Source organism: Uloborus diversus, chromosome 7, assembly GCF_026930045.1.
Source record: "Uloborus diversus isolate 005 chromosome 7, Udiv.v.3.1, whole genome shotgun sequence".
Taxonomy (NCBI): Eukaryota; Metazoa; Arthropoda; class Arachnida; order Araneae; family Uloboridae; genus Uloborus; species Uloborus diversus.
Genome location: NC_072737.1, coordinates 41,421,158 through 41,448,730, shown reverse-complemented (window position 1 = coordinate 41,448,730; position 27,573 = coordinate 41,421,158).

Genomic DNA, 27,573 nt, shown 5'->3' with positions numbered 1-27,573 from the left:
GTTGGGGTTTGTAGTAAGATTTTGCTATGAGTCCCATGCGTTCTCTTTCGTTATTCGTATTATATAAGCTAGAGAATAAGTTCAGAATTGAACTTACTCAACTAAGTAATTGTACACACACATGTTCTTCTTTCTATGTCAATTCCTAATCCTACCAAGAGAGCACGAACGAAAAAAAAAAAAAAAAATAGAATTCATGTGAAGTTAAATTATTAATAGTTGACACTGTACTAGGAACTGACACTTATTAACGAAAATATAAATTTACAAGAGAAACGCATATGCAAAAGCGTTGCGCTGAAGCAACATTTCAAAATTTTGTAAATTTTGCACAATTTCATTATTCATCTTGTTAAATTATTTTTGAAAGTGTTATCTACTATTTCAGTCAGTGTCGACGAGATGCCACGTCAGCCTAGTCAGAAACTAGGGGCCAGGCCCTTGAAAGGGCCCAATTTGGAATTGGTGAAGTATAAATTTTTTAGTTTTATGGGAGGAGGGGTGACGAGAGGCCATGTCCGGGGTCCAACCCTTGAAGGAATTGGAGCAATACAAATTTTATAAGTTTTACTAGCTACGTCGCCCGGCTTTGCACGGTCTATCTCGAAAATAAAAGTTATGTCAAGTGACGCATGTTCAACAATCAAGCATGAACAAAAAAAAAATATTTAAAATTATCAGTAAAATTTTGAGGCAGATTGCGGATAAATAACCAGAAAGGAAGCATTTTAAATCCCCCGATTACAGGAAAAGTCTCAAAACAAAAGCCAAATTTTATTTCTTCATATTCTATAAAAAGTGGCAACATATCTTTTCAATGATTTTCTCCACGCTACAAATTTTAATAAAAGCATTTTTACGGAAAGTTGAGATGAAGCACTGAATAATTTGAATGGATTAAAGCCTTCGAAAAATAGGGATTTTATTTAACAATCTAAGAATTGTAACTAATATAGTTTTTAATTGATATCTCCGCTAATTATTATCGGAAGATTATGTTAAATAGCCAAACATGAAGATGGGAAAATTACGAATCCATCGATACCTGGTTCGATGGTCTGTTTGCTGGTGTTCGGGAGAAGTAACTCGGACATAGATTTGTACATACACTCTGTTTTTAATTATATAAGACGAAGGGAGGGGGCCCTGTTATCAAACTGACAAGGGGTCCGTCTTGACTCTCGGTGGCCCTGAATCCAATACAAACTACCGGTAGTTTTACCTTACCCTTCAATTTAAAAACGTGTGTTAGCCCGCAAAATCTATTTTTCTACACCAACTTCTGACTCCATTGCTACTGCAAATAACACCCATTTGCTCCATTCCAGTGTCTCTGAAAATAGAGAAAAAGTGATTTGATTTTAAATATTTCATTTTTTGCTTATTTTTGCACTATAGTTTAAAAATATTTATTTGTGCTATCGAGAAAATAACTGAAGTCGACGTTTATGAATGTCGTCATATGCATAGGTATTAAGGAAAAGCGAAACGACATTCATAAACATGAGGTAAATGAAGGAGGATTTGCTTTAATAATTCAAACGATTTGCAAATTTATGGGTATTGAAGTACTTTGGGGGGAAAAGCACGATTGTGAGGTACTGAGTTGACAGCAGACGTCAAACTAAGAACAATATTTTTATCACTCGATTGTTATATTCTGAAGGGAATAAAGCATTTCAAAAACCGGTGAATTGGATTTCTTTTGAACATTGAAGAAAAAAAAAGTTTTTCAGAAATACTTCATATGTTTCTACTTTTAAAACATTAAAGATCATAATGCATCCTTCTCGTCGACTGAGCATACATTAATTGAAAATTTAAAAAAAAAAAAAAAACGAGTTTTATACATTGGCTGTTTTATAATAAGTAAAATAAACAAAATTATTGCAGTGAAGTCTTGTTACAACGGATAAGGATGCAACGAAATAAATTTTAAGCCCCGGTTAAATTTTTATTACTTTGCTTAAGCTCCATTACAGCAAAATTTCCGTTGCAGCGAACAAAATTTGCAGTCGCCTCAAGATCGTTGCAACAGAATTTCAGCTCATAACGTATCAACGCAGGATCATTACGGTAGCGTGTAGGTAACACTAGTTCTATCGTAATGTGTTCAAAAAAAAAAAAAAAATTGTCAAGCAGTGCAGGATTAAAATAGGGATGCGTTCGTAAGCAGTCCATCCTGGTTAAAAAGAAAGAAAAAAAGAAATAAATATTGATCTGTAACACCGTTTTCTGGTGTTTCAAACAGGATATCTCCCAATCAGTAAATAAGTATCCCATAATATTGACAGCTTGCCAAAGCGTAGTACGCGTTTTTCGAACATTTCACATGTATTGCAGACAAAAATCGAAGTATTGCACTAGCTAAGAACAATCATGGAAAGACCATGTTGAAGAAAAAAAAAATGCTTCGATGGAAATAAAACCAATTTTGACGAAATATATTAAGACATCATTAATATGTGTATCTTCTAGTGAAAAACTATTTTTTTTTGCACAAATTCATTTTGCTTTTAAGATTTGAGTGCACTTTTTCAGTTCATTAAAAATTCATACACGTAGGCAATACCTTTCACATACGATGCCAAAAATATTATAAGTAATTACAATTTTATTTATTTTTTATTAACTGTAGCTAAACATCAAAATATGATAAATATCATGTTTATTTCGTCTTCAAATGATTTAAAAGCTTTTATTGAAGTTAAAATGCATTCATTCCCGTTTCAAATCATACGAAGGTTTGATCCAAAAGTAAAGTTCCCATCAATTTTACAAATATACAACACTGTCACTCATTGAAAAATACATCGTTGCAAAGAAAAAACGTTTCTCTATTTTTATGCATAATGTCCATCTTTTTCTGTGCATTATTGTCGACGGTGCCCTAACTTCTGTATCGAGTGTAACAGAATTCCACCGCCAACCTGTTGAGCAAGTGTTTCACCCCTTTTTTGACTTCGTCGTCGCTGCGGAAACTTTGACCATCAAAGTGTTCCTTAATTTTAGGAAACAAATGGTAATCACTAGACTCGAGCTCCAAACTGCAATCAAGAACGGAGTGGTTTGATGATTGTCATGGCCCACTTTGGCAGTGGAATTCTGTGACAGTCAATACAAAAGTTAGGGCACCGCAGACAATAATGCACAGAAAAAGATGGCGATTATGTATAAATATAGGGAAACTTTTTCTCTTTCCAACGATGTAAAGAATGAGTATTGATGGGAACCTTACCTCTTTATCGACCCTCTAGCATGCAGTGTTCAAAAAGCCTCAACTCTTTGACATTATGTCCAACGTTTAAAACCTATTTGAAGAGCGACGATCTCTGACAGACGATGAGCATACATTTTATAGCATCAAATCGGCGAATAACACTTCCCCACTTTTAAACACTTTCACTCCTTCTTCCAGTCTCGCGGAAATTTTTAGACTGCAATAGCTTTTTCCGAACAAGAAGCCCCAAGAAAATAGCGCATAAAAAAGTTTCCCCTGCAACTTTTCCAGCACCTCAACAAAGCTCCCGAAGAACGCGTTGCGAATCCCTCTAGAAGCCCTTGGCGACTTCAGCTCTCTTTTTTGGCGACGGGAGTCGAGAGCCCTGCAACCCGTTGTATGTCTGCATGCCTCTTCCAGCATCCAAAGGAGCACTGCTCCTCCGCTAATCCAAACGCGTGTCTAGCGCAGTGCTCGGCCATTGCTTAAAACGCTTTCTGTGAGAGGCCTTGACCATTATAGGCTCTGTGTTATAATTCAGACGATAAAAGGTTGTGAAGTCGTCTGTTCTATAGGCCGTCTGGTGTGCCTGGAGTGACCTTTCGGCGGTGAATGCTTGCGATTAATTTTAAGGGGGCGCTGAGATAAACACACCCCCGCTTTGAGCTCGAACTACACCCATCACGAAGGACGACAGCTGGTCGTGTTTTGTACCAAAAAATTACAAGATCTTCAGGTAAGAATTCGCAATTTATTAACAACACATCACGTATTGTACAAATGGTCATTGTTACATAACTCCATACTAGATTTCTCTTATAAATTTTTACCAATTTTGGATACTCAAGCGTTGGGTACCAAACAAATAAAGCAGTTTAAAAGTTAAACTGCATGGTTTGGAAGAGTTCTAATGCATAGGAGAGAATCTGAAATGGATATTTTTACTATATTTAGCTGAATTGAAGTGTATCATAGAACAATGAAATTGTATAGACTACAACTTAAAGCAGCTATTTGATGCACGCGGATTATTTACGCAAGCTAGTTTAAAAGCAATGAAACTGTTGTTTGATGTGTAATTCTGAGAAAAGATGTGTTTAAAATGTTTTGGAGCAAGCTTTAAATGTGAAGTACATTTAAAAAAAAATGAAAAGTTTTTTAAGCCCCCTATGGTGGCGGTAAAAATAGATGTTTAAAAACCGAATCATACGCTATCCATTAAAACCCGTTTGTTTTCATAAACTCCAAGATTACATCGAAAACGCCAATGAAAAAAAAAATTCTTCGTTTAAAATTTCAATCCCCATTTTATTGCATGATTCAAAAGTATATCAGATTTATACGTTAACAGCATCCGAGAATGTAAGATTCAAAACGTGTAAAGAAAAACTTAGATTTTGTCGCAAAGAATGTGAAACATTTAAAGTCAAAGATTGAAACGGCAAATTAAGGTACATAGAAAAGTGGACAGCTCGCAATTTTCGCTATTTGGTTTTAGTAAGCAAAATATTATCATTTCAAACAGTTTGTAGCGCACATCGTTTTTAATAATGCACTCTCGTGCACATAAAGATTTGACATAAAACGGAGATTTTTTAAAAAAAATAAAGTAATTGCCCTCTATCTTTCTATAAACATTTCCGCACGAACTTAGTAACACTCAAGTTTTTGCGTTATTTTCCGTGGACAGCACAACTTTATTTAAGACATTTTTCAACGCTTTTATTTCCCTATTACAACGCGTTAAGAAAAGTTTTTGAGTCAAATTGAAGCACCAGCGTTTATAAACTTCAGTGTGATGTTCATAGGGGTGGGGGTAAATTTAATGATCCCAAATATCCCCACCCCGTATTGCCAAAACCCCAATGCCCACACCGTTTTGCAAGCATAAAGGGAATCCCTGCAGCCCCCATAATCATGAATATCAAAGTCTTCTTTATTCATTTTTACCTTGAAACCTTAATTTACGAAATTCTCAACATTAAGAAGGGGGAATTAAGATTTTGTAAACTGTTTGTAGCGTTAACACCGTACTTGTATGTACTCGTAATAAAAATCAGTGCTGTTATTTTAGTTAGGTGTCATATAAAATAATAATTCACAAATATGATTTAGAAGGCAGTTTTTATTGTAGTTCAAAAGCGATTTTATAAATTTTCTTTTGTTACCATATTTTCTCAAAGGTTGAAAGTGTTTTTGTTGCTTTACCATACCAGTGTAGCAACGTTCTCTAATTAAGTTTTCCGGTAAAGTTTTTAAGGTGTCGTGTATAGCGGCGCTAATTACCTTGGGGAACAGAAGTTTAGTTTTCTTAAATCTGTGATTTGTTTTTGACCAACTTAAGGTTTCTGAGTTCAAAACTAATCTCAAGTAATGTCTATCAAGTGAGGTTTTGAAGCTACGTAAGGATCAAAGCAGTTATTTAACAAAAATTGGGAAATTTTTTCATAAGTATGGGGCAAAAAAGTTTTATCAGGCAACAACAGTCATTGCATACACCACACGCTGTCAAACTTTTCTGATTCGCGGTACCCTTTGAAGAATTAGAATTTCCTCACGGCACCCAACTTTCTGTTCGATGCACATACACATGCATTAATACCATGGACACCTTGCGAAACCCCTTGCCTCCTCCTTCGGTGCCCTAGGGTCTCGTGGCACCCAGTTTTGGAACCCCTCACATATTTAGTGGGGAAAAAAATACAAAAATACTTTTTTGTGTTACTGACAAATCTGAAGTATTACACATTCCTTACTAAAAATTAAATTTTCTTTCGTGATAATAAAGTGAATTCTGCCATGTGCAGGTAAACGGTAGTATCTGCAGAAAGGAGTTTTCCAGATATTTGAAGAAATGTGTGGTGGATTCAATACTAACAATAAGAAAATATTGGAATTAGATTTTTCGGGCCTTTTTTTTTTTTAGCGGAAACCAAATAAGCGAGTTTGTACAATAAAGATAACGTGCAATAGAATGACAAAAATGCAAAAAAATTAAAAATTAAAATTTTTTAGTTACTGCTGTTTACCTGCACACGGCAGAATTAAGTGAATATGAGAATAAATTAATGTGCTTAGTTAAAATCAGCTCTGAAATATTAGAATTTCAATGTTTAATATGTTAAGGCTGGGTACTGTTATCTAAGTACAAAAAGAGTCTGCAACAGGTTGCTGTGTTTGCTCTTTTGGAATGAATGTAAAAGGTCTCAAGAACTTTCCTAGTTTGATGTGCATGTTATTTTCAAAAAATAAGAAAAAAAAAAGCACGAAAATGAAATGAAATAAGATCATTCAACAAAATTGGTTCAAAAGTATGAACAGTAAAAATAATGTAGCGACGTTGAATTTTTTTTTAACAATTCTGTACCTTCCGAATATTACTGCATGTATGTAGAAACTTATTTTGCACTGAGTCATAAGATCATAATTCTATGAAATAGCGCAGCGTCATTACAAATGATAATTTTCTGACATCCGCAGTCAGTTGAAGTTGGTTCAGATCAAAAAACGAAAAGCAATGGATTTTTTAAACTTTTAATTGTTAAAACACCTATAATTTGACTATTTAGAGCACTATTTTGATGTTGCTGTTAAAAACTTGAGTATTTAGAACTTTAAGCTTTAAAATAATTGCGTTCAGCGATCAAATATCAAACTTACTTTGTTCCTCTTTAACGAAATATTATTTCAGGTTTTAAGGGGATTTTTGTATTTAAAAAGCTTAGTTTTGGGAAAGGGAGGAAGGAGCCCTACAGTTTTATTTTTGATTTTCGCAAACAGCGTCCAATGATTTGTGCATTGTGTATCAATATAAATTCAACTGAAATAGTAACGTATGGGACAAACATTTAGAGTTAAATAAAAACATTTTTGGTTGAGAAGTAAACTAATATATAACAACCTTTTAATTGCACAAAAGAACAGACACGTGTTTCGCGGTTTCAAGGAATGCCTTTTTCAACTTCTTGCCAAATTTCAAACTTCATTGCATTGGAAATTGCGTTCCTTGAAACCACGAAACACGTATCTTCAGTAGTCTGCAGTTTTGGACGATTAAAACGTTGTTGTATTTTCGCGTTTTATTTAAGCGGTACAAAACGTTTGAATGCAGAAGTCCCAATCTTCAGGTATGTTAGAAGTTTCAAATTACCACAATGGATTGAAACAAATTAAGAGCTTTTTCTACAAGCAAACAGTTCCATTAACGTAAATCTAGCTCCATACTGACATCAGTAGTTAGCAACGTCTTTTCAAGTGGTAAATGTTTTTTTTTTCTTTTCGCAAAACTTTTTTGCTGCTGGGTCATATCACTTCTGTTTTCGGTTACGTATTATTAAAATACTCAAAAATAAATAAATAAATAAATACAGATGGGATAATCCAACAAGAAGGCAGCAGTACTCTTTAGTTATTTTGATGGGTTCCTCGATGCTGTTTCATTATCCCTGTAAGGTTTGCGATAGAACTTCATGACAATTCATTGTTTTTAAAATAATGCATGCTTCCGAACTTTTGCTTGTTAACCTGTTTTGCGAATAACCATGAATAAATTCCATTTGAGAAATTGTCTGTTCACATGAGAGCAGGATCGAAAACTAAACTGGTAAAGTGAAAGAAAGAAAATCGGAACTCTAAAAAAACCTGGAGGTGGAACAAGAGAAGGGAATGTCCAACATGTAGCTATCATGTTTCAGTGGATTTGACGTAAAATGCTTTAATTTGCCTTCTTTTAGACTTAATTTTCCTCTGTATCTATGGGGTTTTTAAAGGCCAATTTACTCCATATACTAATTTACAATTTCAAGAAAATTGAAATATTGCAAGTGTTACATATTGTCAATTCGCTATCTCACAACTTAAATGCACCTTTTTTAATTCGTTTTAAAGAATACCGACCGATCATAGTTATTATCATTTTTTCACTGGGATGCTACAACCAGAGCTGCCAGTTTCTACGAATTACAGCTTCAAACTACGACGCTACGAAAACTGGTCCAAAAACTGCGATTTTCCGGTTTTTTTTTGCAAAAAAAAAAAAAAAAAAAAAAAAACCGCATTAAACTAAACCTGTAAGCTCAGAAAACCATACTTCTGCACTTATGCTGACTAATGCTGACGGTCTCTGCGCAACTAGAATCGCTCCTCGAAAGTTGCATGGTGTAACGATGGATCGGTTTTTAGATCGTGATACTGATCCAGTCATTGAATCTTCGGCAAAAAAAAGCTGAAAAACTCCGCGAAGAACAGTAAAATGTTTTATTCCGTATTAATATTTTCTGTATCATATTTGAAATTTGTTAAGTATCGTTGTTTTTGTTGTTTATACTGTTGACAATTCATCACTGTATTTAAGTCTGCGGTAGCTCCCCCCCCCCCCCCCTTGCAAAATGCTGCTACGATTTTGGATTTTCAAAAGTTGGAAGCTCCGGCTATAACACTTGTGTCATTTGATTGCTCGCTGGTCATAGGTATGCCGCCGACCATTGTTCTAAATGAATGTAATTTAGAACCAGTATTTGATTTCCGTGAAAGTTATGAGATATTTTACGTAGCAATAATTCTGATTTAACATGTTATGGGATATTGTAAAAACAGTGATCTTAAACCTGCGGCACATATGCTACTTGCGATCGTTTGTATAGCTACAAATGACCCACCTGACGATTTAGTTTCCGTTCTTATTTTTCCATATTTGCTGGCATTTCGATTACTAATAGTGCATTTTTTTTATCATTGTGTGTCAAAAAAAAGATCAATTTACATCAGTCAGATCTCATGCTCTGTTCACAACATCATTTTTTGGCCAGTGACGGATACAAAGGGGGGGGGGGGGGGGGTTCATGGGGGTCATGATCCTCCACCCCCCATAAGCCGTCTGCAATTATATCCGTCCACATTGTGTTCCAACACTATATGAATAAATGTAAACAATTGCTGTAGTCTTTTCAATTCATTAATTATTTTCGAAAGTAAATATTTGAACTCCTTTTTGCTCATTGCTTATGAATTAATTTGCAACATTTATGCTCCATTAGGCGCCCTATTCCTGGCCGATTTGATGCTTTTTATTAACACTCAAGCCTAAAATGGTAGTCTGTTTCCGCCCCTGTTTTCGGCAGTACTACATGTGTGAGAAGCAATTGTACAAAATAAAGAACGTGATGTAAAAAACGAGGAGTCATGTTTCTAACACTCAAATTGAGAATTCTTCTTGACTTACTTCGTCACGCGTAGAAGACGACGTTGACAGATTAGTAAAAGAGAAGGAATGTCTGATTTTTCATTGACCTTAAAACAATATCGCCTTTTTGATAACTTGAATTTAATTTTCCTTTTTGTAACAAATTTCTCTATTTTTTCTGAAATCTTTTTTTTTTTTGCTATTTCAAATACATTATGTGGTGAATATTGATTTTTACTGCAATTTTCAAACTAAATAAAAATTATTTTAAAACTTTATGTTATCTCCTTTTAAATTGAAGTAGATTTAAAATTTTATCAATGTTGCCCGTCATAATAAAAACGTTTCACATTATTAAGATAAGATTGACAACCACTGGCCTAAAACATCACATTTTGGACTAAATTTGTAATTTGTACGCTGTTTAAATTTGTAATTAGCATGCAGATTTCGTAACTTCTTTTTATTTTATTAGTTTTACGTAAACGATTTCTATAAGTAGGAGTTTTTGTATGGAACTGGTAAGGACTAAAGCATAAAGAAGAAATTACGTGAAATCTAAGTACCGATTTTCGAGCTATACATATAAGTCGCAGATTGTCGGTTTTAAGAGCTAGATCTTTTATTTTTGTTAACCTTTAAATTCAAGCAATCATCGCAAGAACAAAACCTTTGCAAAAATTTAGCGTATAGTCTACACTTTTCTAATTGTGGTCCACTTACGAGTTTCAGAAATAAAAACCTATCTAATGTTAACACGAGAAAATTCTCCAGTAGTCGACCGTTTGAGTTTTATTAATCTAAGGTGAGGTATAAGCAATGAATTTAAAAATTTAATGCGAAACTTGCAGCTCAGCATTATGCTTCTAAAATTAATTATTTCAGTAATTACGAAAGAAACTATCAAACTGCAACTAGTTTGCATCTCATGCTATACATTTTTTATCATCACCTTCCACTTATTAAAATATACGTACACTGCACAAGTAGAAATGTAAAGAATGAAAAAACAACCGATTAGAACCGGAATTTATTGTGAAGAGAATTTTGAAAACTTCCAGAATATGAGTTTAATTACCCCCCCTCCCCTTTTCTCAAAAAGGTTTCCACATTTGCTTTTTATGCTCACATAAAGACTAAAGGAAATATTTGATAGAATTCATGATCGATCAAGCATGAATTCATGATCAATATCATTGAGGCTTGATTGTCCCCCTTGTTCATTAGAACGAAACTTCAACATATGGATGATCAAAAAAAAAAAAGTTGTTTCGGAAATAATTTCACCTCAAACTAAGGCAAGTAAAAATACTTTTAAAAATCCCAAAAAGGATCCTTAAAAAAAGTTCACTTCTAAAACAGAATTTATCCTTAAAATCCAAGGCGCTTGGTGCTACACGAACTAGAGTAAGGTTCATTATGTAGGTAAATTGAAATTGAGAAATAGGAGGGGGAGGGTCTTGTAAGTAATTTTACAGTTCTCTAACAAGAACATAGGCAAACAGTGTATAGAATTAAAGTTTCCCTGAAATGGAGTTAAGCTATATAATCATGCAAGTTTAATACAAATTCAGCATAATTTTAAACAGGAAATAATTTCTGATTCCAAACTGAAGAAAACGCAAAGGTGGAACGGAATGTAGTGTCATTTTTACATAAAATTCAGATAAATGATTTTAACAGAATTTTATTTAAAAACCCCTATGTAAATTATTTTCTTTCTGGACAAGGGCAACATTTTGCCATATAGTGCGGAAATTTCTTTCCAGAATCAATAAGAAGCATTTGGTTTTGATGTAAAATATCTGGCGATGAAATTTAAAATATCAGGGAAAATTTAAAGTAGAAAGTGTTGTAGCGTTCGGAATAAACAGAAATCCGATGGTATAACATCGAGTGAACACGGGAGGTAAGGCAACTTGTCGTAACCATTGAGAAGGTATAAAATTGATAGAGTGAAGACTTTCCTTCAATGAAGAAAAGACCCCAAGTCACGTGATTAATTTTAAAGCAAAGCATTAGAAGAAATCAGGTTTCTTTCGCTAATATTAACGTGTGAACCATTCGTCAACCATGCTGAGTCACGTGACTTGCGGTCATTGTCTGAACTTTTGCTATGCAATGATTGGACTTGGTTCCTCCATTAACTAAATCCTGCTCTAAGGTCATAACTCATTCATTTTTTTTTCCTGGTTTCTTCTTGAGCAATGTGGTCTTGCACAGTGATATTTTAGAATCATGCCTTTTCCGTTGATGGTCTCGGGAATATACTCGCCCCACAGTGCACTTTCTTATTTTTCTTCATTCAGATCGAAAGGATTATCTTGCATGGGGGGGGGGGGGGGGTTACTGGTATTCAAAATGGCATCTCCAGACAAACTGAGACAGCTTGAATCAAATCGATGAAAGTGGACGCAAAATTTTTTTGAGAAAAATGCGTTTAAAGTTCAGTTTCTATGTAGGCTTTCATTGATTTCTTTTCAAAATCAACTATTAGCAAGATCAATTAGTGCTACGGGTACACTATCTCTTGCCTCAAAACAGAAGAAAGGTTATCCTACCATTTTATTAATTATTTCCAAATTTTTAATTTTGGCACTTGCCCTTCGCTGCTGCTCACTACTTAAACTACTCCAAAATCAACTAATTTTTATCCGGAATTTAAAATTTGAGCATTAGATGAAAAAAGTTTGCTTACAACATCATACTCATGGATTAAAAATAAAACTTAATAACAAGTAAGTAAACTCAAAAATTTGAAAAAACACCGGACTGAGCCGCAAATGTAGAATCCAAGAGGGAAAATTGAAAGCCTTGTCCTCTTAAAAATAAAAAACAAGTATTTTATTAACAAATAGAATCTGGCAACAAATAACGTTTTTAAATTTTCTTTCCTAGTCGGCTAACAGGGCCGTGGTAGCCCGATCGGTAGAGTGTCGGATTCGGGGCTGGAGGGTCCTGGGTTCGAACCTCGATGGTCGAAGACCCACCGTCGTCATTAAAGGGGACTGGGCGACGTTAAATATGCTCGTGGTCTCAATGTCCTCCAAGTGAAACGATACCTCTGGGGGTGCTAGCACCAGGTAGCTATTAGCTCCTGGACTAGTTCTAAATTCTCATTAACTGTTCGATCCGGTGATGGTGCTGCCATCTATCGGTATATAAAATAATGGAGGCAAGGCACTTAGTATGCAGTCCTCGACATAAATACAGTTGTAGTCAGTTGTGACTCTGAATAGGAATAGTCGGCTAACAATGAATTCGGTTACCAATCGCCTGAATAAAGGCTTAGCCGTATTTAAAATATGCTTTAAAAAATTAAAAAAAAACGAATTCTATATAACATGGATGTTCCAAACACATTCTATCAGACGCAGAAAAAATTACTCTTTATTTTAGTACTAAATATTTTAGCTTTAAAATATGTTTAGACTGCAAAAAGCGCAAAAAACCGTTTAGAGGTTTTAAATTAATGTCTACGTTAGTTAATGTCCTCCGAAGACGCAACCTAGCTAAGAAATCTCGATCAACTCTCCTTTCGAACAAACAATTTTTTTCAAAAACGTTCCATCCGCACTGTAAAAAATATCGGTGAAACATCGAACCAAACTCGGGAGAACATTTGCTGGCTCTTCTGTTTGGGGAAAGAATGAACCATAAAGCGGCGTCGTTTTCTTCCCGCACGAATGGTGAAAGCTGAAACCTAGAATGAGTCTCGCTCGCGCAAAAGACTAGTGCGAGGTTGAACCAAAATATGGATCGGTTGAGCGCGGGTGGATAGCATATGGTAAAACAATGAAATGGTTTAATTTAATGCGAAGGTTTGGAGCGTGATCGAACTGTACTTAGGCCCAATTTTAATAGTAGAAGCAGTGCGTAGTTTAACATACTATTATTTTGTTTTTAAGTATTTCTAAGAAATCGAAAATAAAATAAAAATCAATGTTATTTAAATCTAAATGACTAAAAAAAAAATTCTGGTTCTATTGCATTCTTTCATGTAATCACCTACGCCGATTTTCGATTTCATTATTAATTTTATTACTATTGAATCCAGTAATAAATATAATGTAAAACAAGAACTTTTTTTTTTATTTTTAGGCATAAAGATATTTTTTCAATAATTATTGAATTATTAAAATGAAATATTAAAATTATACAATTATTATTATTTTAATATTTCATTTAACTAATACAGAATTTCAGAGATTTTTTATTTATTTATTTTTGTTGTTATTATTCTTTTTTTTTCTTTTGAGGAAAAATATGAGCAGATTTAAAAGTAAAAGCTAAATTTGCGCTTTTGCCTTTGTGATGAAAAGTAAAACAAAACATAAATAATACAACGTTAATGTCCAAATTTGCAGGACACTGCACACGTGTTTCAGGGGTTAAAAGGAACCTCTTTTAAATGGGGAAGAATTAATCTCATGATATAAATATTATATTGTTTCAAATGTGCTTGAACTTTTATTTCGTTTCTGTGTGATGAAAAATGTATTCCAAGTAATTCACGTTTTTTTTTTTTTTCGTTTATGCATCGAATCTTTCTTCAACTATTTTTGCACACAAGTAAACATTTAATTTTTTAAATAATGTATGATTGATTCAAAAATTAATGTAGGAGGGGCAGGGGGTGAAAAAGGACATCACCACCCCCCTCTAGGAGAGGCAAGGCAAACTTTTTCGTTGAATTAAAACTCCGAATAGCATAAACTAATTGATAATCTAAATTAATAAAATTGACAGGTAAGAGTATTTGTGCAAAAGGAAAACAAATTACAATTTTATAAAACTTGAGTAAAAAAAATAATTCAAAGATTGTTAGGAAGTAATCAAGCTGACTTTGTAATCAATAGGTGTTCTTTTAGAAAGAAAAATAAATAAATATATGCAGGTAGTGTTTTAATATAAAGTATGTTTAAAAAACACAACAGATAGTAAGTTTTTGTTTGAATTTGTTTTGCATTTAAATTGTGTATTGTTACTACACATAAAAAAAAAATTGGATTTTGAGACCTTTAATAAAAATTATGTTTTTTGCAATCACAAACTGTGATAGGACTCGACACGTTGGGTTTCCTGCTTCTACTAATGGCTTTTATTGCAACCATTTTTTTGAATTCAAGACGTCAAATTTCAAATGAATGCCATGGGCTGGATGTTAGATGTTATGTGTGTATATCGATTTTGCGTAAAAAAGATTGTGTCAACTCAAGGTGGTGGTTTGTAAATTCAGTAGACACCACCTAATGTGATAACATTTGGGCGAAAGTGATTTGATATCAATAATTGGCTGATTATAATAAAAGAGAAAAGTTTAATGTACATATGCACAACCAAACAAGGCTCAGCTGATAAACAACTGTGTTACACAAATATTAAATGTAATCACATGAAGCGGCGTCCACTGTAATTTGATTCTAAGGCACAGAATGCCACATTATAAGTATAGAAAAATAAAATCAAAAGAAAAATCAACTGCTGTCAAGTGAAAACAGTAAGCAATCATGATTGCTCAACAGAACCCTCCATTTTATAATCTATACATAGCACAGGGATGATTATACCCCCCAAAAGCAGGGGAGCACCTCTCTAAATGCCACAAACTCTCCCCCTCCAAAAAAGAGAAAAATATCCCTCAAAGCAACCCCTTCCATTATTTTTATGGTTTATCCAGTGGCCACCTCTTACATGAACCCCCTTTGTTCTACACAGTTTTGATTCTGTAAAGTGGCTGATTCAATAAAGTGGCATTGAAGATGTGATTCAATAACGCATTTGATTGAATTTACTTCGGATTCAATTAACAAGCGTCCACTGTATTTTTAAACATCAAAATTTTTTCTAAGCAACACATTTATTTATTTTGACATAGCGCCACATTAATAATAGTCGATTAAAGTAAGAAAAAGTGTTGTTTGCGTGTTACGGATATGTCATATAAGCAGCGGCAGCAGTTGGGAGTACGAGGCATGCCGTCTCCAAAAAATGTTTTTTTGTTGCAAAAATATTGCTAATACTGTGTAACTGGTTTCACACCATCTTTTCTTTTTTGAGTTCCCCAAAATATTTTTTCCAACTACAGCATTGCTTTTTAAAATTAACCGAACATACTTGAAAATTATGGAAAAATCAGTAAATGAACACAAAATATAAATTAAATAATATCTTTATTCACAAATGTACATAAAAAGTTTTAAAATATTCAATTTTAAACATGTTTATGTTATTTCTCATAACCAAAAGGAGATACAATACAAAAATTCTATAAATGTAAAAAATACTTACATGGGTGATTTTACGAGTATATTAACTTTTGCCTATGGTAAGTTGAAACATTCATCTCATACATTAACCCTTTGGGTTTTAACTCTTATATGAAAACCATGCAATGGTCGAAAAAATATCTAAATGTAGTAACTAATATGTGATCCAAGTCGTCTGAATTAATGAAAGTTTAACCTACAAATTCAGCCAAGGTGCATAAACAAACTACTGTACATAGTAAAATTTTGAACTCAAGACAATGAAATATAAAACTGCATAAGAGAAAAATATAAAAATACGAAATACAGCCAACAAAAATACATTATTGCTTTAAATGGCCTTTCATTTATACAGCATGTACACATAAATGATTGTTCAGATTAAGCAAAGACAGGTTTAATTGGGTTTGGATTAATGAGGGTTTACTGTCCTAAATTGAATGCTTCACAAACTCAGGAAAAGATTAATTTTTTTTTCAAGTAATTAAAATTGAAAAGTTAGACAAAAGACTTTATGTTAAGTAATGTTGATTCAAATTTTAATAGTATGTTTTAAAAAAATAGCAAAAATTGTGAAGAAATATTTTGAATTTTGATTATTCTCAAGAATTTTTGGTGTTGTACGTTAGCAAAACTTTTTTGTACGTTTTAATAGTAACTAGGTGAACACATTTAAGGGGATCAAATTTTGTAAATAAACATATAATATTTTTAATTTTAAATGAAAAAGTTGCTGATTTAAATTGCGACTTCTGTTTCAAGGAGCAGCAAGGACGGGTTAGAAATTACAATAACTTTATAACGAATAAATACCTTTGTGCTGAAGATTCAAAAATTCAGTAATCCAACGTCATTAAGCACAAAAATTGCAAAAAATTGCAGACACGTGTTTTGGTGTTACAAGGAACACCTTTTTCAATGCAAAGAGGTGTGAGCTTCTGGATGAAAAGTCATCCGAGAAAAGCAACACAGTGGAACAGGAGATAGTATACATATCAAAAAATTGAAATTAAACGAAACAAAAAAGATAAAATGACACTCGGAGGCAAAATTTATTATATAATTCCATCAGGAAAAAACCGTTAAGTAATAAATTTTCCAAGAAAACCCATAAACAATGCGGAAATTCCAAAAATGAAACCACTCTGAATAAATTAGCAATAAATTTACCAGCGGGAAAAACTATATATAGAAGCAATGTGTGAAATGGAGAAATGCAGGAAAAAACAAAATGAAGGATAAACTTATTGGAATTAGTTAATCACAAAAACAAAATAAGAAAGCAAAAAATTAAAACAATAAAAGTAAGAAATGTACGACGTTTACATAAAAATAACAGAAAAACTAAACCAATTTTAACTTCAAGACTTTTTTAATGTAATATTTTTTATAAATAAGATCATTCCCTAACATTTCAGAACATATTTTGCTTATTTTATTTGTCTGTTGTACAGAAGAAGAAATAAATTGGGCACGATGGCACATTTATTATGTTGCTACACATAATCTCGCTTTCAGGAATGTTTCCTTAATTTTATGCTTTTGGCCTCACAAATACTACATTTTATTACACTTGTATTTTCCCCCATTGACTTTCTTTCATTTATGTAGCATATCTTGAGTCAAGAAACTGAAATAAGTAGTAAACTGAAACTTTGGTTCAGACTACATAAAAAATGTTTTTTTTTTTTTTTTTTTTTTGCAGTTGGTATCCAAATTTTTATTTATTAGAAGTTAAAACAAAAAATATGTAAGTGTATACTGAAAATATTTGAAAATAAAAACTAATTAGAAAATTAGAAAACAGTTTAGTGTATTAATGTAATTTGAAAGCACTACTCAGTTAAAAAACAATTATGCAAATGCTTGATAGTATTCAAATTTTACGAAGGATAAAATGAGTATAGCAAACTTCAATTAAATTGCTAAGAGGGACCAAAAAAAAAAAAAGTTTACTCTTAAAAAACATTTTTTTAACATCCGTTTTGTTCTACATATTCTAAAAATTAAAACTATTTTTATAAGACAAAATATTCTGAACTAAGTAAACAACATTTAAACAGGACATTTAAAATTTAATTAACAATAGGAATTACCAGGGATCTCAATAGAACAAATCAACTGCTAAATGTTTATTTTTATCAAAATTTAACTATAGTTCACATTCAAAATTTACATTTTGATTTACATTTAAAACAAAATTATGAATGGCTGACTTAAGATTAAAAAAATGGGGAGGGGGGGGGAGTTCAAGTGGCTAACTAACACCTTAAGATGTATATTAAGATCTATTTTTCTTTTGTACTAATAGCAGTATCTATGGACACATTTACAAAATGTGGAATGATTTTAGGAGTATCGATTTGACACATTTAATTAGATTTATGCTATTTTACGTATAAATACTTGTACGTATACATTTCTAACACAGCATTATTATACAGTAAACTTGCTGGAAAATCGATAGAATGCATGTTGTGGACAAGGTACAGAAATGACATTTTACCTGCATTTTATTTTTTAAAACAAATTTTTAAAACAAAATGAGAGTGATAAATATTTTTATTACTCGTTGTGAGTATTTTAAGTAAAATATACCAGTATGTATTTTTTATTAAATGCTTAAGAAAACTGATCTCTAAAAAAAAAAAAAAAAAACGATTCTATTCATTCCTTAGATTAGTGGGCAGATAGGTGATGTTTAATGTCAAAAAAAAAGAAAAGAATTTCAGTCTTTTTACATTATCTGCTTTGAGTGGACCCTTTGTGTAAATATTGGAAGTCCGAACAGAATAGAAATGGTGGTACCACACTCAATCATTCATGGTTTAATAGATATTTTATCTTCATTAAGCCATGAAAATAGTAACAATGATTTAGTAAATAAAGATGAATTTAAAAAAAAAAAAAAAAAACAAACAAAGATTAATGTACAATAAATAAACAAAAGAATAAAACAATATAAAATAAATAAACATTAAGTAAGCAATTCCATGGTGTCGGACGTAAAAAATGAAGAAAATTTTCTCAGTTTTAATTCTACTTACCAAATATAAACTGTTCCAAAATGATCAAATTTATTTACAAGATACTTACTACATCCCACAGAATAAAAATCATGTTAGTTTTTCACAATAGATCCCTAAAGTATAAATTAAAAAAATGTAAAGAATTGGAGTCGGACGTAAACACACAAATAGTAAAATTGATGGTTCACTTAAAAATTTATTAAAAGTCTGTGAATTGGCTTACATTTAAATTTTAAAAACAGCATAATTATAAAATATACTTATTATTGAAGCATATTTCAGTTTTCAAATGATATCATAAGGAATAAAATTATTTAAAAAATATTTTTAGCTTGGTGTCGGACGTAAGTTGTTCATATTGGACGTAAACTATTGCTCTTAAATGTAAATACATAACAATGATTACAGTTATAAATATATAATATAGGTTACATATACTGAAACAAAATTCATGAAATAAATTCAAAAATAGGGTTGATTGGGGAAGTGGGACACTGGGGTAAGTGGTTCACCCCCTAAAACTGAAATATGTATATAGTTTTTATACTTTTTTACATTGATCATGTCATGTTTCATCACAGTGATTAGTTTTGAATATAATTGGGTTACGTGGAATTTTTTTTCTAGGTCAGTTGACTTAGTCAAAAAAAAAAAAAAAATTCTGAAAATTTTTTTTGGCGAGTTTAAGCAGAATTTTTCAAAGTGTTTCCCGGTTAGCATATATTTTTTATGATCATTAAACATTCATGTACAGTTTAACTTACAGGGATGAGAGTGGTCAGAGAGCAAAAAGGAGGAAATCCAAAAAAATTTCGTAAAAATGATGATATCCAAAACTGCATCAAAATAGAACCTGGAAGCCATGATATTCGAAAATCCAATAAAAAATGGCAAATTTACCAGTTTTAAAGGTAATAAATATTTAATTAAGTATAAGTAATAATTTTGTACTGTTTGCTGCATTGTACAATTTCTTGCAAGCGTGTTTATAAATCTAAATTTCGAAAAAGAGGCAACAAATTCTAACCCCTGAGTTACTGAACAAAGGGTTGGGGGAGTCAGAGGTCAATCTTGGCTGCATCACACAATAGTGTCAACTTTTCATATTTTTTAGAGAAAAATACATTTTTTTCATTAAAAACATTTGAGTTTATAGTGTTAAACGAGTGAGAACATAAATTTTAAAATTAGGTCTGTTTGTAAAGTAAAAATTTACAACGGAGAGAAAAATTTAAAATTTCTTTATGTGGTAGAACATACTTTTCATAGTGAGAATTGAAAATTAATACAGTGAAACCTCTGAATAGCAGACAGTCAAGGGACCAGAAGTTTTGTCCGTTTATTGGGAGGTGTCCGCTATCAGGAGGAACTACTTAATTTACCTTTTTCAAAATGGGCTGTTGTTCCCTTTGTAGAGCACAATCGAAACAATTGCGAAAGGTTAACTACATTTTGCGTCAGGGCCGTGTCCAAGGGGAGGATTTTGGGGGTTAAACCCCTCCCATTGGAGAAAACATAATAAAAAAACCAAAGAAAAGTGCACATTTGACTTAAAAATAACTTTTAGGTTAAAGTTTGTATACAGCATTAAAAACAAAAAAACCTTCTCTTTGAAGTTTCCAAGCAATTTTTTTCTTTTTTCTAGTTTGTCTAAAAATAATTCGTTAAAATGCTTCTACTCCAGATTCCCCCCCCCCCCCTCACTGTGCCAATAAAATTACGGAGCATCTCAAATTTTGTGTTCAGATCTTCAGTTTTGCTGAATTTCCAGAAAATGACCCTAAATACCTAACATCATTTAAATTTCGTCCAAAAATCGCTTAAACGTGGTTTTGGATTTGTTTCAGTTTTTAAAGGTCCTAAGGTTACCAAATATCGTCACCTCAGAACAACAGTAGGGTATCTTAATGTTGTTTCTTGGATTAGACGTCTTATGGTTGCTCTGAGGCGACGATATGGTCTTAAAATCGCGTTTTAAAGATTCCAATTTCTGATAAAATTTGGGCAGGGGCCCTGGAACTGCCTTTCTTAAATATCATCAAAAATTAGATTTTTTTTAAACAAAACTTACAAAAAATTTAAGTGGAATAACCTTTGAACACCTCCTCCTAATATCTTAGAGTGCAGCTTATGTTTTTGGGACTTTCAGTTTGAAAAAAATTCCACGGGACAGCCCCGGAATCCCCTTCTTGTAAAAATCTTCAAATGCTAATTTGGAACTTTAATTTCAAAAATTTGAAAGGGGGAGGAGAAATTGATTTTTATCTATTTTTCAAGGGAAAAAGTGACCGGGAGTGTTCCTGAGCTCCATTCCTTACCCTAATGTCAATAAATATGGCCTATAATCACGTTTTAAGTCTTTAATTTCGACAAAATCCCCGGACATAAAAATCTAAGATTCCATTTTTGATTCTAAAAATTTCATAATTTTTCTGTAGGAGAACCCCCGGCTCCCCCTTATCAGATTGGATTCAATGTGCCCCCTTTAAACGACTTTCTAATTGCACCACCGTTCCGCACTCATAATTTTAAATAATTATTGAAGTAAATATATATTTTTTAACTGTATAAATTTGATCCGGATAAACAGAGGCCGAATAAAAACTAGGCTCTACTGTACATAAAATGTAATAATAGAATCAGTAATATTACTTAAGACCACATCTTCTGGGAATTTGGACCCCCTTCCCCCCAAAACCCCTCTCTTTATGAAATTCTGGACACGGGCCTGTTTTACGTCAAGTGTAATTAATCTGTTTTTTCTTAATAAAGGTATACTGACAGCACACACTTGTCTTAAAAAACATTTAATCAATTAAAGTAATCAATTAAAACAATTTGACATCTCTTTTTTGCATTACCAACGGCCGCGATTCGGCGGAGCAACCCCCCTCCCCCCACACACTTTTTATGGTTAATTTATTTATTTTATCTCGAGTATTGCATAATTGACAGTTGCCAATATGACCTTGAATATGGGCAAATCTTTTTCACGTCTAAAACTTAAACAACACAACGAAACCACGGCACCATAAAGCCGATTACTACCGGTGCCGGTCTGCTCAATTGCATCTCCCGAGAGCCCCAGTTAGAAAAAGCGCCCAGTTTCCTATTTTTTATCTTAACTTTTAAATAGTTATTGTATACAAAATTAATTAAAATCTCAAGAAAAACGTATGTTAATTGTTAGACTGACATCAGTTTTCACTTATCTGCTTCAATACTCTCAAAACTAGCCGTTACAAAATTATGACTTTCATTTTCTTTTGCATTTTTTGCTGCCCGCAAAAAGTACCATGCCTTTTAGTTCTTTTTTTTCTGCCCCCAACTTTTAAACCCCTATCGCTGCCTCTACCCATTAGCACCTTTTTAATTCCATTAAACCGTGATAAGGAAATGACGGGGGGGGATGGGATATCAGTTGTGGAGGATGAAAAGCTTTGTAAGGCAAGCAGTTACTAAGATATTCTGTGAAAAGAAAAAAAAAACAGAAATGCTACGATCACAAGGGAAATTTTTCGTGAAAAAACTGTCCGTTATTCGGAGTGTCCGTTATTCAGAATGAACTACATGGAATGGCCTATATTGAGGGACTGGGACTTGCAAAAATGTCCGTTAATTAGAGGTGTCCATTATTCGGGAGTGTCCGTTAAGGGAGGTTTCACTGTAAATATATATGTATATAAACGATTGGTTATCTTTTTCCTTGCAATGGAATCCAAAATTCGTCTTTAAAAACTTCCTAATATGATTTCTGAATCAAAAGAACAACTTGCAGCCGCCTCATTTAATCATGAAATCTCAAAACTTTTCACAGGCTGTAAAGCCTAAACGGTTTGAGATTCACCATAAATATTTTTTACACTTTCTTAAATGCACAAAAAAAGTAACCATGTCAAGTTTCAATAAAATTCGAGACTATGGGGGGCTATGCCACATTTTTTGATTGACTTTTGAATTTTTTCCAAAATAAATTAAAAAAATAAAAATATTATTGAAATCATGAATAAAATAAGCAGATATAAGGTAGCATATAGTGAAAAACCACCCAACATTTAAAATAATTGAAATACTTGCAGGATGCAAAATGATTGAAATCTCAAACGAGGCACGCAAATTTCGGCGCAGCACGAGTTTGACATCGTTGGCATGATTCCAAAACATACGTTTTTAGCAGATATCGCGGAGGATGAAGATTCGAAGGAGAAAAATAGAAAAAATAAGAAATCGGGGACCGAAAATTTGAAAATAATCATATTTTTTTCCGATTTTTGAGAAAAAAAAAAAGGCTTGAAAGAGGCAAAAAAAGGAGGAAAGGTTCTCAAAAGTCAACAGAAAAAGCCGGAATTCCGGCAAAAGCCGGAAAAATCTCATCTCTGAACTTAGAGTGCATACTGCAATTAGAATTTTTGAATAAAATATTGTTCAAAACTGTTTTAGAGGAGGAGCCCCACTTACCCCGTAAAATTTCACTAGAAGAGGTCCCAACACTATGGGGTAAGTAGTTCCCCCATAACAGTGAGTATATGAAAATCAAAAGCAACTCTGATGTAACATTTGTATTAATGAAATACAAGACAACTATGATGACTTAGTAGGAATTGATAGTTCAGCTACAAAAGCTGGTGATTAGTTATTTGTGAAACTTAACTGATACAAAACCATCAAGATTTATATGGATTGAATGTTGATAATGGTTCTTCCTTAGCCAACTACACATAGACGTAGTCATTTAGTGTTTCCAATTGCAATTTCCAATCATAGTTTTGGCAAATTTGCCAAAATTGAACTTAATCAACTGTATTACATTCATCCAACACACCTTTTCTCAAAAGGGGTCCTACTTACCCCTAGCAACCCTAAAGGTTATACAGTAAATTCACTAAGTTGTTTCTTATGCATGTTTCACTTTAACTTTGAAATCAAAGGCAAAAAAAGGAGAAACACAGTTGAAAACATATGACGTTTAAAGGAATGTAACAGTGTCGGACGTAAAAATTTTTTTACGTCCGACGCTTAGATTTTAGTAAAAAATATTCACTTGTTACAAAATAAAAATATGTTATATCAATGAGATTGAAAATCTTACTTTGTACCCAAAAATACATGTATGGAGTTTTAAAATTACTGGCTCAGCATAATTAACTGCACATTTTGGTGTCGAACCTAAAACACTTAATGTACCCCACAGGAATTCTTTTACAAATCAAAATGAATTATATTTTTGCCACATTTTTGCAACATCACCAGCAACACATTGTATCTTTAAATGGTGATTTATCTCAATTCATATTATTAGTAAGTATTTTTTGGGAAAAACAGAATTTCTTTGAGAGTCACCAAATACGGTTTAAAAATACTTTAACCTCCTGAAACTTATTTATAACTGAAGTGAACAAGTTTTAGACAGGCATTTCAAAATATACAACTTTTTACCTTTAAAGTGACACCTCATTTGTTTAGAAATCTTAATTTTAAAATTTGACCATCTGGTTGACCTTATCAACTGGTTGACCTTGTCCATAAGCACATCTTCTGCACAGGATGCTATCTTTTTGAGACAGCAGACCACAAAGTCGGGATCCTGTCGAGGGCCACTTTGAGTAAGGTTCTGTGAAAAGCATAAAAGTGTATAACATATTTAGCGCAGCATTTGGACATAAAATGTATCTTAAAATGGAGTAGCTAATTAAATCACTTAACTCAGATAAAGATAATGAAAAAAAAAAAGAAATATTAATGCAAGAAAGGACTAAGTTGGAAAACAACAGGTATGACTAAGGTGACCATATGTTCCCCTTAAACATGACTCCCATGGTCCCTAGACATGTTCAAATGCATCGTTCTCCGAGGTGACAATACGGAAATCTGAATGCTTCAACTGAAGGTCATTTGTACAGCAATTTAAGCCTTTTCAAGGCGATAATTTAATCATGAATAATAATTGAATTTATTTTAAGGTTCTTCGGCCCTTGTACACCTGTGCACGCAGGTTGAAATTTTGCTTTGTGGAAAAGGGTATCTATGTGATTTTTACTGTATTTAAATTAATGCTCTATTATTGAATTAAAAAAAGGTTAGAATGCACAAAACCAATGGGAGAGACTGGCATAAATTTAGACGGTACATATAGTATGTAGCAAGAATAAAATGCAGTACTACAATAGTACTGTACAGTAGACACAGTAATTATATTCGACGCACTTTTTAGTTGTTCCAGCATATCGACATTTTTTAAATTCCTTTAGTTGTCGGAAACTTCTTATTTTTACTTCCATTTTAAAAATTTAGATAAACAGCCACTTATGTGGAATTATGTTTCATCAACTTCATATTTACAATGAAAAAGATGCGGAGTGACGATTTGTAAATTAACAAAGCGATGTTTCGACTAGTACAGTGCGGGGTACTTTTGCTTTCAGTGATGGTCAAGGGAAAGTCCATTTACGAAACTGGTATTTAGTACCCAATAAAGAAGGTGATACCTAAGCCTTGCGATTCCCTTCCGAAAACTTTCGTGTTGCGGGGGTGAGGAATTCGCGTGAGCTCCGAAATTCGTTACTCGAGAAAAGTTCATTATTTATCCATTTCGCGTAAGTCGAATCACATTGGAGCGAGCGTCCACTGCAGTTTAAAATTGCACATTGAAGTAAATTAAGCATTCTTAGTTATGTTTCATATTTCGTATATTTATTAATATTTGATTATAAACACTGGTACCATTCGGGATATTTTTCCTATTTCTTTATTTTCTTTTTTACTGATGGAGTGTTGATATATCAGCTAAATAAAAGTGAATTAAATATTGTCAGTTTTTGAGGTCATTCGGTAAAATTGAAAACTGCTCTTACTTCATTTCATCAGCAGCGTAAGAAAGGAGATGGTGTCCAGGTCCGGATCCCTAGCTTGAAGTTCAAAATCAATTAACTAGTTCCTGCAAAATATAAGCTCCTATAAAACTAAATCCTATAATGAAAATTAATGTTTTTCTCTTTTAAAAGATGTTTTTCATCATCTAAATCAATTTTATGTAAATATAGTATGTATGCCTACATAACATTTTTAAATCAAATTATGACTGCATTTATTTACATTTTCTTTGCACTTCTTCAATGAAATATTCACTGTCAGGAAAGGATTAAAAACTTGAAGGTTGAATTCCTTCAACTTTTTCAATCCTATCTTGCAGCGAATTTTTGTAAAAATCGTAGAAAATGTTTGGAATGACAAAGTGGCTCAGTATTGGCTCAATAAAGGAATGAAAGAATAAATAATTCTTTGTTATATTCCATGTTCAAATGAGCCACTTTATTAATCTAAACCACTTTTTGAATTTTTTTGTTCAATCCTCAAACGGTGTATATGTGTATGCTTTTATTTATTTACTTTTTTAAAAGTAGCGAAGTAGCGACTACTTTTCAAAAGTAGTTTGTAGCTGCTACATTTTGAAAAAAGTAGTTGTAGTTGAAGTTAACTACATTTGTAATAAAGTAGTTGTAGTTCTCTTTACGAAAAAAAAGTAGTTTTTCCAACCACTGTTCAAACCATGAGTCTACAAACAGGCACACACTTACTATAAGCAAAGCTCTAAATATAATATAGCTAAGCCTAAGCGAACCTTTAAATGCATTACTAAAGTCAAAATAATGAAGGTTATACAAATATTTTACAGTCTAAATTACCTACGTTTGTGATATTTAAAATATGGAAACATAAAGTAATCATAGTAACATCAGGTACATCAAAATATTACAAACCTTTGGATTGCAGCTTTAAATTCTGCCGCGGAAAGTAAATAAAGATGAAGGTCGGTGAGTAACTTCATTTCACTTCGTTAGTTGAACTGAAATACGGTGAGATCCGTAATTTCGAGCGGTTGCACCATGATTTCGAGCCATCATCGCTTCTGAAAAATTTTAGTTGAACCTCTTTTTCGCGATATTTGTACAAGTGCACTATAAATTGGTTCAAAATAGTACGGATATTTTTTACAGTGCGTTAAGGCGTGTGCCACAGGCAAGTACACAGGCACACAGATACAGAACGTCAAACTTAAAATCCCCTTCCTTTGTGTATTAGAGGCTAAAAAACTTACTCGTTTAGGGGAAAAAAAAATTTGAATTACTTTCCGGTCACTTAAATTTGATAAAGCTCTCTAACTCGTTTGAACCTCGGCCCAAACTAAATAATTGTTTTTCGACGTCTGAGAATCAGTTCACTGACCACCCTTTTATTATCAGTAGCCTCTATTGAGTAAAGCAGACGGTTTTTATTAGGATGGAAACTTGAACTGTTGCCATCTGTTCTAAGAATCATTTTTCAGGACGAAGTTACGTTGTCAATTTAGAGCAGACAAAGCCGCTAAATATAAAAGAAGCTGTGTCACATGAAAGTCGAATTGATCATTGGAATCAACTTATTGGAGGAAACTCGAAATTTTTGAGACGAAACTGTTAAGAAAAATTGTCTCAGTATACAAACTTCTTCAAATGTTTTGAAGAATGATGTTAATTTGATAAAACTATAAAGCTTCAAAACAATACATACATATTTATTTCTTTAGGAACATATGTCATGAAACCGAGAAAATCATTGCAGATATGACCCGCCTGTTAAGTATTTAAATATTAGGGTGGTTCGAAAAATCGATTTTTTTTTAATTTAGGAACCGCGTTAATATCAAAACGGTATACCAGAATCACAAACACGTTAACCGTTATTTGCATTATAGTCCAGTTATATTAGACATTAAAATCGCAAAGTGCAATGTAGTTCTGATTTTTTAATGTGTTGTTTGGGACAGTTAGGGTAGTGTAAATCTAAGTTCGCAGTTTTCAAAAACCTGTGCTCGCTGTGTAGTGCGCAAAAAACTGC